At 41.2% G+C, this 15,927-nt stretch overlaps 1 long non-coding RNA gene across 1 annotated transcript; it reads right to left on the bottom strand.

The window, feature by feature from the left end:
* Positions 1 to 226: 226 nt before the first annotated feature.
* Positions 227 to 7,390, bottom strand: LOC147342104 (uncharacterized). The gene is made up of 2 exons (XR_015157710.1): positions 6,820 to 7,390; positions 227 to 5,803 (listed from the first exon to the last, which is right to left on the bottom strand). It is a non-coding gene; the product is annotated as an uncharacterized LOC147342104 (long non-coding RNA).
* Positions 7,391 to 15,927: the final 8,537 nt, after the last annotated feature.

The following is a 15,927-nucleotide window of genomic DNA, read 5'->3' as shown; positions in this document are numbered from 1 at the left end:
TTTATGTCTCAGAGTCTTTTGCCTATGTTTTCCTCTAGGAGTTTTATAGTTTCTGGTTGTACATTTAGGTCTTTAATCCATTTTGAGTTTATTTTTGTGTATGGTGTTAGAAAGCGTTCTAGTCTTGAAAGGTTGTTGTTGAATCACGAGAATACACCGGGATTCTTGGCCCCCGGAGGAGAAGAATTCAATCCGGGGCCAGAGACGAGGCTTGATTGCTCAGAGCTTTTGTGTAATAAAGTTTTATTAAAGTATAAAGGAGATAGAGAAAGCTTCTGACATAGGCATCAGAAGGGGGCAGAAAGAGTACCCGCTTGCTAGTGTTAATAATGAGGTTATATAATCCAAAGAATGTCTGGAGGTTGTAAAGACCTCCTCCGACCTACTCCCATAATTTACATTTTAAGATAACACTGTCCTCAGGCAAGATACATCCTTGTAAAGACCAGGTATATTCCCATAATTAACATTTTAAAATAACAGAAGGTTGAATCCAAAGACTGTCCTTAGGCAGGATACATTATTGGTATATAATCCTAAGGAATGTGGAGAAAGAAAAAAGTTTGTCCTTTCTTCCTCCTTGAGAATTTCAGACCCCTCTCTCCTTGGGGACCCCTAGACTCCCTATCAACCTGTCTAGGAACTGACTCTATCATTCCCCCCTTTTCTTTTAGGAGAATTATGTTGCCTAGGGAAAAGGGGCGTCGTTCTCATTCCATAACTACTTCCGAGCTGACAAGGGGCGTTGTCCCTAAATTGGTGAGGCAACATATTCATAATCCTCATATTGAGGATATCTGATCCAGGGGCCCCAAATAGTAGCTGGAGGAAGCTACAGCAGTAGCAGGAGTTTGAGCAACCATTTGTAACTTAAAAGCTTTCATGCGGCTAGAAACAAATCCAGTTATACAATTACAGATGCAGGGAGCAAACAGCAAGAACAAAACAACCAGAATTATTGTAATTAAGATAGTTGTCCACCATGGGGAATTAGTTAATGTCTTCCAAAGTGAAGCAATTGAGGCTTCAGGAGTGTCCACAGCCCTAATCATCTTGTTCATGTGGTTAGTAAAATGAGTAACATTCGTGCTCATATCAGGTATATATGTACAGCACTGGGTATGAATAATGGCACAAGTTCCTCCTTGTGCAGCTGTCAGAATATCTAAGGCCAATCTGTTTTGTAAAACCACCTTTCTAATTTGTGCTTGTTCAGCATTAAGAGCTGAAATAGCCTTTTGAGAATCTTGTAATGCCTGTTGAGTAAAATTAGTCAAAGCATCCACTCGTAACATAACATCTGTAGTTCCCAAAGAGGGAACAAATGCTGCAGCCAAATAATCATACCAATGAAATACAGACCTTGCCCACCGAGTTTTAAGGTGGGGTAAATTAGCAGGCTTTTCTGGAAGCTCTGAAAATATAAAGCCATGAGTAAAGGCTAGACCCAGGGTGCATCTCCCTATCCAACCAGCGGGAAGCCATGCCCATAGGTAAGAGCCACATGTCCAATAAGTCGCGTTTGGAGCAAGCCAGCGCGACTGAGATATCCAGTCCCAATTCGTGCCTGGCCAGACAAAGGGAGAACCTGAACTGGGACTGGAAAACACGGGAATGATTACATTGCATGTTTTCTGAGACAAATATCCCACTTGTTTCCAATCATTGTAATTAAGTTGTTGGCTAACTTTTGGGGACGGCTCTGTTTGTTCCCAGCATATAGAGGCAGTAGATATTAAATGTCCTTTTTCAGGAGTTAGCCATGTAACCTCATCCCATATTTGATAAACGTCAGGTAAAAAACCATTAGATCTAGACCTATTTTCCTTATATGTAGCAAAATAGTCATTGAACCGAGACAATGTATAATCAAAATTAAAAGTCACATTATGTCCATAGTTAGAGTGCAAAGTGTTGCACCAGTCCATTTTAGGGTTGGTAGATGTCATCAGATGACAAAGAGGCATCGCATGTGATTGTTGTCGAAGGTATTCACAGACTTGGAGAAAGTCTTTTCCTTGAAGCGGGGATGTCCATCACAGGAAGCCTTCCACTTGATGAAGAGGGGAGCTCTCCGCAGACCCAGCAGTTAGACCGATTGTGGAATGCAGCATAAGAGTGAGCCCAGGAGAGGAAGACATTGTCTTGAGGATCAAACTGCAGACTCAGGATTTTTGGAGTCAGCAGAAGTAGACTCACATAGATTATCAGGCCCATCCGCTGCCCTTTGTTTAACTCTAGAGCTCGGGTCAGAGCCACAAGCTCCGCTAACAGAGCACTGGTTCCCTAGGGGAGAGATTTTGCTTTCAAAACCTGTTCAGCAGTCACCACGGCGTAACCTGCTTTACGTTTTCCATCCTGAACAAAAGAACTGCCGTCTGTAAATATTTCCATGTCAGGATTGGCTAATGGGGTATCCTTTAGATCCTCCTGAGCTGCATAGTTCAAAGTTAGGGAATTGAGAACAATCGTGATCAGGTGTTTCATTTTCCTTCTCAGGAAGGAAAGTGGCAGGATTTAAATTTCCACAAACTTTAAGCTTAGTTACTGGTCCTTCTAACAACAATGACTGATACTTAAGAAGCCTACTGTCTGTCATCCAAATATTAACCTTAGAATTTAAGATTCCACTCACATCATGAGAAGTCAGTACAGTAAGGTTTCGTCCATTAATTATTTTTAAAGCTTCAGGTGCTAATAAAGCCGCTGCCCCAATTACGCTTAGGCAGTGGGGCCACCCACATGAAACTACATCTAATTCTCTGCTTAGATAAGCAATAGGTTGCTGGTGAGGCCCTCGGGGTTGTGTCAAAACTCCCAATGTCACACCTTTTCTTTCAGAGACAAACAAATTAAATTCTGACCCTGTGGGCAAGCTCAGAGCTGGAGCTTGCAGGAGAGCAGTCTGAAGAACCTTAAGAGCCTTTTGAGTTTCTGGAGACCAAACCAGTTGGTCAATTTGGGCCTGCTGAGTTTCAGCTATAAGTTTATATAAAGGCCAAGCAAGTTCCCCATAACCCAGAATCCAAATGCGACAGTAACCTGTGATTCCCAAAAATCCTCTCAATTGTCTTAAAGTCATAGGTAGGGGGTGATTTAGTATAGGTTTAATTCTCTCAGGGCCTATGGCCCTAGTCCCTTCTGATACGATTAGGCCCAGATATCTAACCGATTGTTGACAAAGATGAGCCTTTTCTCTTGATGCCTTGTAACCACAGTCTGCCAGAAAGTTTAAGAAATCTTCTAAGGCTCGCGAACAAGCTTCCTCTGTCTCAGCACAGAGCAAAATATCATCTACATATTGTAACACCACTGCTTCAGAGCTATTAAAATTTTGTAGATCCCATGACAAACTTTGTCCGAATAAGTGAGGACTGTCACGAAATCCCTGGGGCAAAACTGTCCAGGTTAACTGAGAAGCTGGCTGCATAGGGTCTTCAAAGGCAAATAGGAATTGACTTTCTTCCGCCAAAGGCACTGAATAGAAGGCATCCTTTAAATCAATTACTGAGAAATATTTGGCCCGTTCAGGAATTTCAGACAATAGAGTATAAGGATTAGGCACCACGGGGTGTAAAGGAACTACAGCCTCATTTATTATTCGTAAGGCTTGAACTAGTCTCCATTTACCATTCGATTTCTTTATACCCAAAATAGGAGTGTTGCAAGGACTGTTACAGGGAATTAATAGTCTCTGCTCCTTTAAATTTTCGATGATGGGTTTTAACCCTTCCTTAACTTCAGGTTTCAGTGGATACTGCTTCTTATGTGGAAATACGTGTGGGTCTTTGAGCTTAACAACTACAGGAATAGCATTTTGTGCTCGACCCACAGATTTTCCATTAGCCCATACTCTAGGATTTACATTTTGTTCAACTAAAGGGAGAGAAAGGGAGGGCTCCATATTCATGAAAACAGAGGCATGGACCTTGCTCAGTATATCCCTTCCCAAAAGGGGTGAGGAAGATTCTGGCACAATCAGAAACTCGTGTGAAAACAGCACAGAATCCCAGTTGCAAGATAAAGAATAACTGAAATAATACCTTTTGGCTCGTCCAGACAGTCCCATTACGGAAGCGGATCGGGAAGAAAGTGGGCCAGGGGCTTCAGAAAGCACAGAATAAGTTGCCCCAGTATCTAAAAGGAAATCGACGGATTGGCCCCCCACAACTATTAATACCCGGGGTTCCTCAGGTGTAATTAGGACGGGAGCTTGTGTGGGGACCCCCGGGCACCTTCAGTCCTGATTGTCTTGAGAGTCCGACCCTGGAGACCTACACCTCTGGGGGCAGTCTCTCTTCCAGTGTGGTCCTTTGCAGACCGGACATGGAGCCGGGGGCGGCTTAGATGCCTGAGGGCAATCCCGCTTGAGGTGCCCCTCCTTTCCACAGCAGTAGCAAGCCCATCCCTTTTCACCTGGGCCCCTCTGGGCATTTTTCTCAGGCTGTTTAAGAACGTTTTTCATAGCCATGGCGAAGGCTTCCGCCTTTTCCTTTGTCTTTTTTTGCCTTTCTTTCTTTTCCTCATATTCCCTACCATAATAGACTGTCTGAGCCAGTTGTAACAGAGTATCTAAAGACTGATTTGGTCCATACGCCTGTTTTAATAGCTTACGGCGGATATCTGGAGCCGACTGAGTGAGAAATCTATCCTTTAAGATCACTTTTCCCTCTTCACTTTTGGGATCAATCTCAGTGAATCTGAGAAGGCCTTTTCTCAGTCTATCTAGGAATTTACCAGAAGCTTCTTTCTCCTCCTGTTCTATATCTGCCAATTTGCCATAGTTTAAAGGCTTAGAACGCGCGTGCCTAAGTCCCTCAAGAATACATCTAACAAAATGACTCTGATCCCATCTTCCTTTAGCTGTGTTGTAGTCCCAGTCTGGTTCTATAGTTGGGACCGCCTGATTCCCAGTGGGGAGGGCCGCTATCTCGTTCTCCCTCTTCCCTACTGATTCATTACCAAGCATTTCATCTCCATAAGCAACCGCTTTTCCCAAAACTGGAGTCTTTGACTTGGGAGTCAGCGTTTGTCCCAAGATATACATCACATCCTTCCAAGGGAGGTCATAAAGCAGAGTAACACCTTTAAAAGCTCTAATATATTTTTCTGGGTCCTCTAAATAGTCTCCCAGATCCTCCTTGATTCTTCGTATTTCTTGATAAGAAAAAGGCTTATTAACTCTCACAGACTGATTATTTCTCCCTGTGGGTGTTTCATAAAGAGGCAACAGCTTGTGTGGCTGTTCCTCAGTCTCTCTGGCTGCTCTGCGCATATGATCCCAGGGATAGATTGGAGAAACCTGTTTTTCCTCTTCTCTTTGTCTCCTGTCCTCCATCTCATCTCTTACTTCGATGGTCTGAGTTTCTACTGAAACCAGAGTAGTCTGAGGTCGTACTGAGACAGGAGTTGTTTGGACCTCCATGTGGGCAGTTTGAATCCCAGTTTGGAGTCCCCGGTACGGGAGCAAAGTAAGAGGATAGGAGGGAGCTGAAGATTTCACGCCCAAATCTATACCCTTAGGACATAAGTCTGGCATATTTCGCAGAGAGAAAAAGGGCAACACATATGCTACTTCTACCCATTTCCCTTGTTCCTTACAGAACCGGTCTAATTGTAGAACAGTATTATACTTAAGAGACCCTCCAACTGGCCACCGTTCGCCGTCCTCCAATGGATACCGTGGCCATGCAGTATCACATAGGAAGACCAGGTGTGTCTTCTTTAAGCCCTGGGGATCAAATCTATCCCAGTTTTTCAGGATACAGTTCAAAGGAGTGAGGCTGGAATTGTTAGCTCCCATCTGTAAGAGAGAAAAAAAGCGACCAGCGCCATTTTTTCTACCGGAGGCGTCCCTCCCTGCTCTAGATGGGTGTGTAGACAGACGTTACACCAAAAGCTTTTCCTTCCTGGTCGGACTTAGTCTGTCCCTTACCGACGCAGGCGCCGTACTCGTCCCTCCCGGTTTTACCACCGAGATGGGGTGGGGATGTACCAGGGGTAGACTTGATAGCATCCCTACTTGACGTCCAGCTCTTCACCCTTAACCTTGCTTGCCTCTGATGTCACCCGGGGTGAATCACAGTAACCTTCCAGAATGCCTCCCAAGCTAAGACCGCTGTAGGAAACATTCGTCACCTGAGTGCCTGTGCACGACCCTGAGTATTTCCTGACCACAATAAGACCGACGCGAACATAAAACTGAGATGTTCTTTCCAAGCATCACCACACCAGTATAACAGCCTCTTCTGATCCACTAAGAGCTGGCATTACCAAAGAAAAAAAAACCCATCGCAGTCCCAATCTGAGTAACCTTTAACCTCAGAGATGTTCTGGGAGCTAGAGCTCCATCTAGCTTCCGAACTTTCGATTCCTAGCGAGGCTAGACACTTTCTTGACTACGAATCCAAGTTTGGGACCTAAGCCACAGTACACAATAACAGTATAGATCACAAGTCCCTTGAAAGTCCATGATCCGATAGATTAGGTTAGTACTTCTAATTCCCAAGGAGTTATGAAATGGTCAAAGAGACTGAAAAGTTTGACCGAGAAAGGAGAGTTCGGTCCACACGCTTTGCCCATTTCTGGTCGGTTCCCGAAGGAGACATTGGGTGCCTCTTGGCATTGGCAGGTTGGTATAACGCCCCGACAGGTTTCTGCCATAAGCCGTATGAGATCACCGTGGAACTGCAGAGCAGGGCCCCTTGCTTCACGCAGGGCATGCCATTCATTCACACAAGCACACCGTAGAGTTAGTAAAGCACGGCAGAAAACGTGTTCGCCAAGAGAACAAAGAACTAAAGCTCCAAGCATCCTTACCTTGTCCTGAAGGATCCCGGACGAGCCCCCAAGATGAAAGGTTGTTGTTGAATCACGAGAATACACCGGGATTCTTGGCCCCCGGAGGAGAAGAATTCAATCCGGGGCCAGAGACGAGGCTTGATCGCTCAGAGCTTTTGTGTAATAAAGTTTTATTAAAGTATAAAGGAGATAGAGAAAGCTTCTGACATAGGCATCAGAAGGGGGCAGAAAGAGTACCCGCTTGCTAGTGTTAATAATGAGGTTATATAATCCAAAGAATGTCTGGAGGTTGTAAAGACCTCCTCCGACCTACTCCCATAATTTACATTTTAAGATAACACTGTCCTCAGGCAAGATACATCCTTGTAAAGACCAGGTATATTCCCATAATTAACATTTTAAAATAACAGAAGGTTGAATCCAAAGACTGTCCTTAGGCAGGATACATTATTGGTATATAATCCTAAGGAATGTGGAGAAAGAAAAAAGTTTGTCCTTTCTTCCTCCTTGAGAATTTCAGACCCCTCTCTCCTTGGGGACCCCTAGACTCCCTATCAACCTGTCTAGGAACTGACTCTATCAGTCTCATTCTTTTACAAGTGGTTGTCCAGTTTTCCCAGAAACACTTGTTAAGGAGTTTGTCTTTCCTCCATTGTGTATTCTTGCCTCCTTTGTCAAAGAAAATGTGTCCATAGGTGTGTTGATTTATCTCTGGGCTTTCTATTTTGTTTCACTGATCTATATTTCTGTCTTTGTGACACTACCATACTGTCTTGATGACTGTGGCTTTGTAGTAGAGCCTGAAGTCAGGCCGGTTGATTGCTCCAGTTCCATTCTTCTTTCGCAAGATTGCTTTGGCTATTCAAGGTTTTGTGTATTTCCATACAAATTGTGAAATTTTTTGTTCTAGCTCTGTGAAAAATACCGCTGGTAGCTTGATAGGGATTGCATTGAATCTATAGATTGCTTTCGGTAGTATTCTCATTTTCACTATATGGATTCTTCTGATGCATGAACATGGTATATTTCTCCATCTATTAGTGCCCTCTTTGATTTCTTTCACCTGTGTTTTATAGTTTTCTATATATAAGTATTTTGTTTCTTTCGGTAGATATATTCCTACATATTTTATTCTTTCCATTGCAATGGTGAATGGAATTGTTTCCTTAATTTATTTTTTTTATTTTCTCATTATTAGTATATAGGAATGAAAGGGATTTCTGTGTATTGATTTTACATCCTGCATCTTTACTATATGCATTGATTAGCTCTAGTAATTTTCTGGTAGAGTCTTTAGGGTTTTCTATGTAGAGGATCATGTCATCTGCAAACAGTGAGAGTTTTACTTCTTCTTTTCCAGTCTGGATTCCTTTTATTTCTTTTTCTGCTCTGATTGATGTGGCCAAAACTTACAAAACTATGTGGAATAGTAATAATGAGAGTGGGCACCCTTGACTTATTCCTGACTTTAGGGAAAATGCTTTCAATTTCTCACCATTGATGATAATGTTTGTTGTGGGTTTGTCATATATAGCTTTTATTATGTTGAGGTATGTTCCTTCTATTCCTGCTTTCTGGAGGGTTTCATCATAAATGGATGTTGAATTTTGTCAAAGGCTTTCTCTGCATCTATTGAGATAATCATATAGTTCTTATCTTTCCATTTATTAATGTGGTGTACTATGTTGATTGATTTGTGGATATTGAAGAATCCTTGCATCCCTCAGATAAAGCCCATTTGGTTATGATGTATGATCTTTTTAATATGTTGTTGGATTCTGTTCGCTAGAATTTTGTTAAGGGTTTTTGCATCTATGTTCATCAGTGATATTGGCCTATATGTGGCATTTTGTCTGGGTTTGTTATTAGGTGATGATGGCCTCATAGAATGAGTTTGGCAGTTTGTCATTGTCTGCAATTTTCTGGAAGAGCTTGAGTAGGATAGGTGTTAGCTCTTCTCTAAATTTTTGGTAGAATTCAGCTGTGAAGCCATCTGGTCCTGGGCATTTGTTTGCTGGAAGATTTCTGATTACAGTTTCAATTTCCGTGCTTGTGATGGGTCTGTTAAGATTTTGTATTTCTTCCTGGTTCAGTTTCAGAAGTTTATTTTTCTAAGAATTTGTCCATTTCTTCCAAGTTGTCCATTTTTTTGGCATATAGATGCTGACAGTAGTTTCTTATGATCCTTTGTATTTCTGTGTTGTCTTTTGTGATCTCTCCATTTTCATTTCTAATTTTGTTGATTTGATTTTTCTCCCTTTGTTTCTTGATGAGTCTGGCTAATGGTTTGTCAATTTTATTTATCCTCGCAAAGAATCAGCTTTTGGCTATGTTGATTTTTTTATTGTCTCCTTTGCTTCTTTTGCATTTATTTATGCCCTAATTTTTAAAGTTTTCTTTCCTTCTACTAACCCTGAGGTTCTTCATTTCTTCCTTTTCTAGTTGCTTTAGGTGTAGAGTTAGGTTATTTATTTTACTTTTTTCTTGTTTCTTGAGGTAACCCTGTATTGCTATGAACCTTCCCCTTAACACTGCTTTTACAGTGTCCCATAGTTTTGGGGTTGTTGTGTTTTCACTTTTATTCATTTCTATGCATATTTTAATTTCTTTTTTTATTTCTTCTGTGGATTGTTGATTATTCAGCAGCGTGTTGTTCAGCCTCCATATGTTGGAATTTTTAATAGTTTTTCTCCTGTAATTGACATCTAATCTTACTGCATTGTGGCCAGAAAAGATGCTTGGAATTATTTCAATTATTTTGAATTGCCAAGGCTAGATTTATGGCCCAGGATGTGATCTATCCTTAAGAAGGTTCCATGTGCACCTCTGAAAAAGGTGAAGTTCATTGTTTGGGGGTGAAATGTCCTTTAGATATCGATTAGGTCTAACTGGTCTATTTTATCATTTAAAGTTTGTGTGTCCTTATTATTTACCTGTTTAGTTGATCTATCTATAGGTGTGAGTGGGATATTAAACTCTCCCACAATTCTTGGTTTATTGTTAATTTCCCCCCCCCCCCCTTTTTTTTTTTAAATTTTGGCTGCAATAGGTCTTCATTGCTGCTCAGGACTTCTCTATTGGCAGCGAGTTGGGGCTACTCTGTAATTGTAGTACACTGGCTTTTCGATCCTGTGTTTCTCTTGATGCAGATCACAGGCTCTAGGGCACTCAGTCTCAGTAGTTGTGGCCCGCCGGGTTTGTTGCCCTGGGGAATTTGAAATCTTCCCAAGCCAGGTCTCAAAAGCATATCTTAAGCACTGGATCAAAAGGGAAAACACTCTGGAAGGAATTTGAAATACATAACTTTTACATGAAGCTTGGCACCATGGCCTATTTTTAAGGAGACCAATAGAGGATTGTCCCTCTACTTCAAGCAACCTCCTGAGGCCAGGACTGATTTAGGTTCCCCTCCCAAGTGTTCCTACCACATCTTGAAGCTGTTCCCGCCACGTCGCTTTGTTCTTGCTTGAGTTTCTGAAACCCACACTAGACCACAGCTTCCAGAGGGCAGGCCTGTCACTTGACTCACTTGTAAGTATATGTCAGTAGATCTTGTCTCATTATACCAGACTCTAATGTCAACTCAAGGCTAATACAAACATCAGTTATTCTATTATGAGTGATAGGTTACAAGTTCAATGACTGTAATCAAGCCTTAAATAACATTGTCTTAAATACAATACCATTTCAATTCTCATTCGTATAATATTAGTGTAGGTCTCTCCACAGAAATGGGGACCCACTTCTTTCTTGTCACATCTTCTACCTGTGCTACTTACCCCTGGTCTAATATGGCTGTTCCAGCCCCTGTCATTACATGTGTATTCCAGCTAGTGGGACATAAAATAATACTTTCATTTGGAAGTGACATATCATCTCTACTCAAATTCCACTGGCTGAAGTATCTTCTATGGTCATGGAAAACCTGGGGGTGGTGGGTCCACAGAAGAGCAGGGTAATGTGATCCTACTATAGAACATTCATGATGAGTAACAAGGGCCACCACCCTTCATTCATGTGCCTGTTATTCATTCTTCTTTAGTTCTCCCCAAACAGCTTTCAGCCTATTTTTGTCTGCAGATATGGATATGGATGAGGTTATAAGAGAGGAAATGGCCCTGGCTGTACAAATATGGAGAAAATAAGAAAGGAAAGAAGATTAGAAAGTATAAAAATGCGAAATCTATAGGAAAGTATGCTTATAATCATAATTTTGAAGTTATACAATTTAGGCATACCTGTGGTTGATGAATCAATTATAAAATAAAAAATAAGAGAAATGCAAAATATAAATAAATTCACTAAATCCAATAAAATAATAAGGCTATATCACATTAAACACATAGTAGTATCATAATTAGTTTGGATGCACATTGCAAAAAACTAAAACAACCATAACTTTAGCAAAATAAACGTGATTTTTTTTCTCTTCCACTGAAATAAAGCTGGAGGTGGGCCAGTGAAAGCTTGGATGGTATCCATCTCCAAGGTTACATGATTGTCCAATACAATTGCAGGAGTTCCAGCCATCACAACTAAAATCCAGGGAGCAGTTAGGAAGAAGGTAGGGAAGGGAAGAGACTCATCTCTCAGCTAAATCAGCTCCTTGAAAGCAGTCTTCCAAGAAATCCCTCTTACAGGTCTGCTTGCATCTCAGGCACCAGTCATGACCAAGAGCATGGGTGGGCAGGAAATGCAATCCTGTAGCTACTGGGCTCATGGATATACAACAAACTATTTTCAGTTTTGAAAGAAGCAGAGAATAGATCATTTTGTAGGCAGCCAGCAGAGTCTGCCTTAAAGAACAAACCTCTCTGAATATATTCTTGTCCTTGAGTTAATTGAGCTTCCATGTTTATGGGTTTAAAGCTTTCATCATATCTGGAAAATTTTTCAGCTAGTAATTATGAAGTTCTTTTCTCTATTCTCCTGTCTCTAACTTTCTGTTGTATTCCATCTACATATATTTTAATATTCTTAAAGTTGTTTCAAAGTTCTGTGATGGACACTTAATTTTTTCCCACATTCTTTCCAGTCCTATTTTCATGTCTCTATTTAACATACTCAGTACTCTTCAGCTTCATGAATATAAGGATTATTGTGTAGTAAGCATTTTAATGTCCTTCCCAGCTAATTATGTAATGTATATGTTTAACTGTGTTTTTACTAATTTATTTTTCCATCATTATGGATATTTTCTTGCTTTTTTGCACATCCGGAAATTTTTTCCTTTCTAAATTTATTTATTTTAATTTGAGGATAATTAATTTACAATATACTGATGGAACTAGGACATCACTGCAAGTGACAGAGGACCAAGATTCCAGGATGTGGCACAAGAGTCATGGTTGGTTGAAAAGAGCCAGAAGTGCAAAAGAAGAGGAAACAATTTTTGACTGGTGTATGTGAAAGACTCGGCAAATATCATCCGAATTTTTTTGTAGTGATTGAGTGTGTTTTTACTGATTGATTTTTCCCTCATTTTGGATATTTTCTTGCTTCTTTGCACATTTGGAAATTTTCTTTTTAAATTTATATATCTTAATTAGAGGATAATTACTTTACAATATTGTGAAGGAACTAGGACAAATACTTTCACAGTTATATGGAAATTTTAAATTGGATGTTGAATGTGGTCATTTTTACCCTTTGGATGCTGGATTTTTTTTAATTTTATAAATTATTCTTGGCACTGTTTGCAAACACTGTTAATTTCTTTGAAACAGTTGTATTTTTGGAAGGCTTGCTGTTCAGTTTTTTAAGCTGAGATGAAACCAGTCTTTAGACCAGGTTTATTATTCCCCACTAGCAAGGCAATATTGTCTTCAAGGCCCTACTGATGTCATTGGAATTATGAATAATTTCCACTCTGATGGGTGAGGACACAATTAGACTTGGCTCAATTTGAGGCTCAAGGGTTGTTCCCTATAATTTTGACCAGTACTATCAACTCTCCACTGAAAACTGGAGGGGTATCATCTGTACCTTCCCATAGTTCTATCTGTATAGCTTTCTCCTGTGAACTCTTAACTATCTAAAGTCTCAAATCTCTATTCTTGGGGAGGCTGTTTGTCTCTGCCTAGATACCCCTTCCATGTATGTCTTGGAAACTATTTCCAGAGTTGGGGCAATTTTAGAACTCACCTTGCTTGCTCCCCACAAGCAAGGGGAGTTCTAAATGGTTCTGCCACCCAGGAATAGATTCTCTGCTACCAGGTGTTTGATGTAAAAAAGTACTCTTTCATTTATCTTGTCTATTTTGGAGTTGTTTGAGACAGGAGGATAAATGTGTCCCTTGCTCCTCTATGTCTACCAAAATGGAGGTCCCCCTGCAATCAGAACTCACTGAATGCCTTGTGAGTGCTAGGCACTGACTGCTCTGCATGGGTGCAGACTTGATTGGGGATAAGTGTTGGGGCCTTAGAGAGCCCCAGGCTTGCTGGAGAAATATGCCAATTACAAATAGTCATGGCATTTCATCCATCCCTTCTTGGCAAATAGATGGGGAAACAATGGAAACAGTGAGAGACTTTATTTTGGGGGGGCTCCAAAATCACTGCAGATGGTGACTGCAGCCATGAAATTAAAAGACGCTTACTCCTTGGAAGGAAAGTTATAACCAACCTAGATAGAATATTTAAAAGCAGAGACATTACTTTGCCAACAAAGGTTCGTCTAGTCAAGGCTATGGTTTTTCCTTTGGTCATGTATGGATGTGAGAGTTGGACTGTGAAGAAGGCTGAGCACCGAAGAATTGATGCTTTTGAACTGTGGTGTTGGAGAAGACTCTTGAGAGTCCCTTGGACTGCAAGGAGATCCAACCACTTCATTCTGAAAGAGATCAGCCCTGTGATTGCTTTGGAAGGAATGATGCTAAAGCTGAAACTCCAGTATTTTGGCCACCTCATGCGAAGAGTTGATTCGTTGGAAAGGACTCTCATGCTGGGAGGGATTGGGGGCAGGAGGAGAAGGGGACGACAGAGGATAAGATGGCTGGATGGCATCCCTGACTCAATGGACATGAGTCTGAGTGAACTCCGGGAGTTGGTGATGGACAGGGAGGCCTGGTGTACTGCGATTCATGGGGTCGCAAAGAGTCGGACACGACTGAGCGACTGATCTGATCTGATGTTCAATTCAGTTCAATCGCTCCGTCATGTCTGACTCTTTGCAACCCCATGGACTGTAGCACGCTGTCCTTTACCAACTCCAGAAGTTTGCTCAAACTCATGTCCATCAAGTCAGTGATGCCATCCAACCATCTCATCCTCTGTCCTCTTCTCCTCCTGCCTTCAATGTTTCCCAGCAACAGGGTCTTTCCTAATAAGTCTGTTCTTTACATCAGTTGGCCAAAGTATTAGGGCCTCAGGTTCAGATTCAGTCCTTCCAATGAATATTCAGGATTGATTTCCTTTAGCATTGGCTGGTTGGAGCTCCTTGCAGTCCAAGGGACTCTCAAGACTCTTGTCCAACACCACAGTTCAAAAGCAGCAATTCTTCATTGCTCACCACTCTTTATGGTGCAACTGTCACATCCATACATGACAACTGGAAAAATCATAGCTTTGATTATGCTGAACTTTTTCAGCAAAGTAATGTCTCTGCTTTTAAAAATGCTGTCTAGGTTTGTCATAGCTTTTCTTCAAACAAGCAAGCATCTTTTAATTTCATAGCTGCAGTCATCATCTGCAGTGATTTTGGAGTCCCCCAAAATAAAGTCTCTCACTGTTTCCCTTGTTTCCCCATCTATTTGCCATGAAGGGATGGATGAAATGCCATGATCTTCATTTTCTGGATGGATAGTTTAAGCCAGATGTTTCACTCTCCTCTTTCACCTTCATCACGAGGCTCTTTAGTTCCTCTTCACTTTCTGCAATGAGGGTGGTGTCATCTGCATATCCGAGGTTATTGATATTTCTCCCAGAAATCTTGATTCCAGTTTGTGCTTCATCCAATTGGGCAGAGTACATCATACATTCTCATGATGTACTCTGCATATAAGTTAAGTAATCAGGGTGAAAATATACAGCCTTGACATACTCTTTCCTGATTTGGAACCAGTCTGTTGTTCCATTTCCAGTTCTGTTACTTCCTGACCTTGAGAAAGCATACAGCTTTCTCAAGAGGCAGGTCAGGTGGTCTGGTACTCCCATCTCTTTCAGAATTTTCCACAGTTTATTGTGATCCACACAGTTAAAGGCTTTGGCATAGTCAATAAAGCAGAAATATATGTTTTCCTGGAACTCTCTTGCTTTTTCTATGATCCAGCAGATGTTTTCAATTTGATCTGGTTCCTCTGCCTTTTCTAAAACCAGCTTGAACATATGGAAGGTCACTGTTCATGTACTGCTGAAGCCTGGCTTGGAGAATTTTGAGCATTACCTTACTAGTGTGTGAGATGAGTGCAATTGCGCAGTAGTTTGAGCATTCTTTGGCATTAACTGCTCTGGGATTAGAATGAAAACTGAACTTTTCCAGTACTGTGGCCACTGCTGAGTTTCCAAATTTGCTGGCATATTGAGTGCAGCACTTTCACAGCATCATCTTTCAGGATTTGAAATGCTAAACTGGAATTCCATCACCTCCCTTAGCTTTGTCTGTAGTGATACTTTCTAAGGCCCACTTGACTTCACATTCCAGGATGTCTGGCTCTAGGTGAGTGATCACACCATTGTGATTATCTGGGTCATGAAACTTTTTTGTACAGTTCTTCTGTGTATTCTTGCCACCTCTTCTTAATATCTTCTGCTTCTGTTAGGTCCATGCCATTTCTGTCCTTTATCAAGCCCATCTTTGCATGAAATGTTGCCTTGGCATCTCTAATTTTCTTGAGGACTAGTCTTTCCCATTCTGTTGTTTTCCTCTATTATTTGCATTGATCACTGAGGAAGGCTTTCTTATATCTCCTTGCTATTCTTCGGAACTCTACATTCCGATGCCTATATCTTTCCTTTTCTCCTTTGTTTTTCACTTGTCTTCTTTTCACAGCTATTTGTAAGGTCTCCTCAGACAGCCATTTTGTTTTTTGCATTTCTTTTCCATGGGCATGGTCCTGATCCTTGTCTCCTGTACAATGTCATGAACCTCTGTCCATAGTTCATCAGGCACTCTGTATATCAGATCTAG

Source organism: Bos grunniens, chromosome 29 (assembly GCF_055505025.1).
Source record: "Bos grunniens cultivar Pamir isolate PY7600 chromosome 29, Bosgru_T2T1.0, whole genome shotgun sequence".
Lineage (NCBI taxonomy): Eukaryota > Metazoa > Chordata > Mammalia > Artiodactyla > Bovidae > Bos > Bos grunniens.
Note: the sequence above shows the minus strand (reverse complement) of the source record. Positions and strands in the feature narration are given on the sequence as shown.